This window comes from Schistocerca nitens, chromosome 6 (assembly GCF_023898315.1).
Source record: "Schistocerca nitens isolate TAMUIC-IGC-003100 chromosome 6, iqSchNite1.1, whole genome shotgun sequence".
NCBI lineage: Eukaryota > Metazoa > Arthropoda > Insecta > Orthoptera > Acrididae > Schistocerca > Schistocerca nitens.
In genome coordinates this window covers 651,243,597-651,249,596 of record NC_064619.1, presented here as the reverse complement: position 1 = coordinate 651,249,596, position 6,000 = coordinate 651,243,597, and the positions used below count along the sequence as shown (strand labels likewise).

Below are 6,000 nucleotides of genomic sequence, written 5' to 3'. Positions count from 1 at the left end.
ACGGCGTCTGGAATAATAGCGTCGTAAGAGAAACAAATGAAGTTCGAAAAGACGTGTACTGAAACCACATCGGATGTAAAAGTACGAAGCACTCCGGAACACAACTTGGCAGAACATCACGCTTTCGAGTATGTAACAAGAATCTTAATGGAGATAGGTGGTGTCGCTTTAATTATCTTCTGGCCCGGTGTAGAGCAAACGACGAAGACACCGAATGTGTTCCTGTGGTTTTCTTCCCATTACGAGTCTGTGCGAAAAAGTTCAGGTTACCTTAAGCAGGTGACATTTCACTATGAATCATGTCATCATGTGTAGTAGACAATAAACGTAACACCCATCATATATCCTCGATGTGCAGGACATAAATCAACAACGTGCTGTGTTGATGGAGGTATGTTCAATGGAGTGTTTTATAGTGGTACAATCAAAAGAGGTGCAGATACTGACATGAAACTGTAGAACGGTAAACTTAGTCATTAAATCGTATCAGTCGCATTCCATTCTTCCAGATCGATTAACAGTGGTGGAATTACGTTGCGCAGTTGTAAAACGAATTTAGAACCTCGAAAATTTTGTTGTGTTTTCAGTAGAATTTTTTTTCTTTCGGAAGTGCAGAACGAATTAATTTTGTTTGACATCTCCCCACACTTTGCTAATATTTAGGAATAGTACCTGAAATTACGATGGGCCTCTCAAAGCCCCCTCTACATCTTTGGTAGTGTTTATTCGAGAACTTACCCTGTAACGTGGTAACTAAGTCAGCCGCTTGATGCAGATAGGTATCGACAGGTGATTCCCGGGTCCGTTGCAGCAACAGCCCAAGCTTTCCCCGATGCAGCTCGCATGTATAGCTCTATTAAAATCTGTCCGAAAACATAACAAAAAAGAAATGAACAATTCAAGACTTAACAATATAACCATATCTGGGTCCATTTCCTTCCTTCGCTCCCTACAACTTTTTGTAAACATCTGTGACAATAGAAACGTTATATATCTTTTTTTTCCTTTTCTCTCTCTCTCTCTCTCGCACGCACACGAATATTGTCGATCCACAGGTAGAGAGTGACTGCAGGCCTCCCGGGGGGAGGTGAGGCGCCGTCGATGTCGTCGTCGTCGCCGCCGCCGCCGCCGCTGCCGCAGCCGCCGCGCTGGCATCGCCTGAAGGCCGCAGCAGCCGGCGGTTCCCCGTCCGCCCGGACCGCTCTCAACCTGCAACCACAAGTAGAGCGCTGCTGAACGAGGAAGCGAGCACACCTCCTCCCTAATTAATCACGGCGATTAATTCAACTAGCGGCATCAGCCTGCCGCCGGCGTGGGGAGGCCAGTCGGTGTAATTGGGAGAGCTGAGGGCCAAATTATTGGCGGGTCACCAGTCTGCCTGCAAGCGAGCAGCCCGCTGATGCACCGCTGGACGCATAATGCTGGACCGCAGGCACTGCGGACAGGTACATGACTATGTAAATGATGCAGCTATCCATACAGGCGAATGGAAAATTCTCTCACTTCCTGCACACCAAGGTTGAAAACTTTCGTAAATTTCCTAACGGTAGGTTTTACTCGCATCTAACTTGTAAAACAAAACGGGAAGAAAATGAGTAGAAGTAGAGCCACAACTCTGCGAACTTTTTATGTGAATACGTGGTGTCGGAAAATGTCCGAAAGAAGAGGGACCATACATTCATATAATTGATTCGCTTCGATGGGCAATGAATCAACAACCTTCAGTGAGGATCCACATTCACGAGTTCGACTTCCAGCGTGAATATAAAAATTAGCGAGCATGGAGGACATGGAAGGGGGCTGCGGACAGCTGACGCTACGTGAAAATGGGAATCAGCCGGGGACCAAAAGGTGAATTTGTGTTACGTTAACCATCTCCAGCGAATCAGCTGTTCGTATCGCTATTGCAGCGCGTTATTAGCCGGGCGGTCTGAGGTGCTGCAGTCATGGACTGTGTGGCTGACCCCAGCGGTGGTTCGATTCCCCCCTCGGGCATGGGTGTGTGTGTTTGTCCTTAGGATAATGTAGGTTAAGTTGTGTGTAGGTTAAGTAGTGTGTGACCTGAGCAGTTAAGTGCCATAAGATTTCACACACATATGAACATTTTTTTTTTTCGTATCGCTATTGGACAGGTGCGTGTAACACATGACTTCATTATGGAACGCATTATTGGGGTTACCCAGAAAGTAATGTACCGCATTTTTTTCTCAGCCGAAAACAATGCTACGAATGCGAAACGTTATGTGTGTATTATTGTAAGTCTGCTGAGCGAGCGCGCCACGTTTCGGTCACTTTCGACAGATAGCGTAGCTGCATGGCAAGGCGTCTGTAAGTGATGTTCGTTATAAGCAACGTGCCGTCATTGAATTTCTGACTGCAGAGAAAACAACTGTGGGGAATATTCACAAACGTATGTGCAAAGTGTATGGAGCATCCGCTGCCGACAGAAGTACACTACTGGCCATTAAAATTGCTACACCACGAATATGATGTGCTACAGACGCAAAATTTAACCGACAGGAAGAAGATGCTGTGATATGCAAATGATTAGCTTTTCAGATCATTCACACAAGGATGGCGGCGGTGGTGACACCTACAACGTGCTGACATGAGGAAAGTTTCCAACCGGTTTCTCATACACAAACAGCAGTTGACCGGGGTTGCCTGGTGAAACGTTGTTGTGATGCCTCGTGTAAGCAGGACAAATGCGTACAATAACGTTTCTGACTTTGATAAAGGTCGGATTGTAGCCTATCGCGCCTGCGGTTTATCGTATCGCGACGTTGCTGCTCGCGTTGGTCGATATCCAATGACTGTTAGCAGAATATGGAATCGGTGGGTTCAGGAGGGTACTACAGAACGCCGTGCTGGATCCCAACGGCCTCGTAACACTAGCAGTCGAGATGTCAGGCATCTTATCCGCATGGCTGTAACGGATCGTGCAGCCACGTCTCGATCCCTGAGTCAACAGATGGGGACGTTTGCAAGACAACAACCATCTGCACGAACAGTTCGACGACGTTTGCAGCAGCATGGACTATCAGCTCGGAGACCATGGCTGCGGTTACCCTTGACGCTGCATCACATTTTTTCGGATGAATCCAGGTTCTGTTTACAGCATCATGATGGTCGCATCCGTGTTTGGCGACATCACGGTGGATGCACATTGGAAGCGTGTATTCGTCATCGCCATACTGGCGTATCACCCTGCGTGATGGTATGGGGCGCCATTGGTTACACGGCTCGGTCACCTCTTGTTCGCATTGACGGTACTTTGAATAGTGGGCGTTACATTTCAGATGTGTTACGACCCGTGGCTCTACCCTTCATTCTATCCCTGCGTAAACCTACATTCCAGCAGGATAATACACGACCGCATGTTGCAGGTCCTGTACGGGCCTTTCTGGATCGACTGCTGCCCTGGCCAGCACATTCTCCAAATCTCTCGCCAATTGAAAACGTCTGGTCAATGGTGGCCGAGCAACTGACTCGTCACAATACGCCAGTCACTACTCTTGATGAACTGTGGTGTCGTGTTGAAGCTGCATGGGCAGCTGTACCTATACACGCCATCCAGACTCTGTTTGACTCAATGCCCAGGCGTATCAAGGCCGTTATTATGGCCAGAGGTGGTTGTTCTGGGTACTGATTTCTCAGGATCTACGCACCCAAATTGCGTGAAAATGTAATCACATGTCAGTTCTAGTATAATATATTTGTCCAATGAATACCCGTTTATCATCTGCATTTCTTCTTGGTGTAGCAATTTTAATGGTCAGTAGTGTACAATTAGTCGCTGGGTACAGAGGGTGAGATGATTAGAAGGCGGTTCGGCGGAGCTCCATGATTTGCAGCAATCGGATAGACCTAGACCTCTCGGACTTGCACTTGTTTGGGCCATTATAGGATGCCATTCGTGGAATACGTTTTGAGGACCATGAGGAGGACTCACACAGTGAAGCAATGGCCACTAGACAAGGATTGGTACCGACAGGGCATACACGCCCTTGTTTCCAGCTGGGATGGAGATGACGAGGAAAAATAGTGTGTGTAGGTAAAGCAGCATTCTTTCGTGTGTGTAATTCCCATTACGTTCAACAAGGAATTGTTCAAGAAATAAATTCGGTGCATTACTTTCTGGGCAACCCTCATATAATGTAATAACGTAGGGACTTATTGGATTGTGACGACTCTATTACCACCAACACGCCTAAGGAAGGTTTTCGCATTGTATCAGACTGTAAGGACATGTTCGGGTAATTGTTTATCATTGAAACTGATTTACGGGTACTAAGATTTTTAGCTTTGGCCCGAAGGAAGAGGTGAAGCCTACATTTGCGAACACATGAGACTACTGTACCGCAACATCGCTGTTCTTCGCGTACATGGAACGTTTTATACTCACCGGCAATCATCCGACTAGTTAGTCTGTTCCATCTATAGTGTCCCCATATGGATGAACACTTTAAATAACGTAAAATGTTAAATGAATCACAGTGAAGAACATTACGGGTGACATCTGATTATTATTTTTAATACACGTTACGCTGAAAATGTGATAAACACCGTCTACGTGAGAATAATCGTAAATAAATTTCAGTTATCTAGGTAAAGAATAGAAAATATGCCGTAATGTCTACGAATACCACATTATGTAATAAACACTGAGATCTTCGTCGCGAAATTAAGGTAGACGCTTATTACTTACGTTGTTGTATACAGGTCTGTTCTGTGGGAAATAAGAATAATATGTGTATTGCGCATTACTTTTGTGGTTATTTACGAAATAATGGAACCCTCCATGTAAAATAATTAGGCATTCTCAGATTCTACTTTAAGTGCCAGCTTCGAGAAATAACATCGCTGGCGGCCAACAATCCGCCGCCATTACGCGGCAGATTCAGAATTCTCTAAATTGTGAGATAGGTGTGCAGTTACACGTAAATTAAATCATACAGTCTGATTTTCAGCATACTAGTGAATGACAGTAACATAAATGAAAGTCAGTCTTCAGTTTCTTAATGAGAAGCGATGGAAATGTTTCCACTAAGATTAACTCTATTTGAGGCCCTAAAGCATTAAAAACAAGATGGCAAAAATTTACATTCAAAGATGGTTCAAATGGCTCTAAGCACTATGGGACTTAACATCTTAGGTCATCAGTCCCCTAGACTTAGAGCCACTTAAACCTAACTAACCTAAGGACTTCACAACATCCATGCACGGGGCAGGATTCGAACCTGCAACAGTAGCAGCAGCGCGGTTATGGACTGAAGCATCTAGAACCGCTTGGTCACAGCGGCCGTCTAAATTCAAAGATTATGATCTCAAATAAAGCACTCCGTCATCAGGCCACGAGTGGCCTAACGGGACCATCCGACCGACGGGTCATCCTCAGTGGAGGATGCGGATAGGAGGGGCGTTGGATCAGCACACCGCTCTCCCGGTCGCTATGATGGTATTCTTGACCGAAGCCGCTACTATTCGGTCGAGTAGCTCCTCAATTGGCATCACGAGGCTGAGTGCACCCCGAAAAATGGCAACAGCGCATGACGGCCTGGATGGTCACTCATCAAAGTGGCGACAACGCCCGACAGCGCTTAACTTCGGTGATCTCACGGGAATCGGTGTATCCACTGCGGCAAGGCCGTTTCCATGATCTCAATTAACAGAATGAATAATTAATACATTTTTCCATGTTTGCTGTTGGATGAATTGCTCACACTTTTCTCTCTCTCGTACGCGCACATACGTAACACATATAGATTTATTTTAAAAGGTAAAAGTTGATAAATATTTAACAGTAGAGTGACAATATACATCGACTAAGCAAATTCAGCCCAATTTCCTTTAATCAAAGTGAGGACGAATGTAATGGTCCAGTTGTATACTTCTTTATTCCAAATTGAAACATTAATTTGAAATGATGGGACAAGGACGACACGTGCAAAAAGTCTTTTTAGTAATAGTTTTGGAAAACATTTGTTTCATGTTTACTGC

The 6,000-nt window shown here is 45.3% G+C and overlaps 1 protein-coding gene across 4 annotated transcripts in view; it reads right to left on the bottom strand.

Moving 5' to 3' along the window:
- Nucleotides 1–1,066: 1,066 nt before the first annotated feature.
- LOC126262332 (hemicentin-1-like) overlaps nt 1,067–6,000 on the bottom strand; it is a 1,226,997-nt gene continuing 1,222,063 nt past the window's right edge. For all 4 annotated transcript variants that reach the window (XM_049958886.1, XM_049958889.1, XM_049958888.1 and 1 more), the window contains one exon: nt 1,067–1,209. The gene's annotated coding sequence lies outside the window, so the exon portion shown is untranslated. The remainder of the gene's footprint in view (nt 1,210–6,000) is intronic.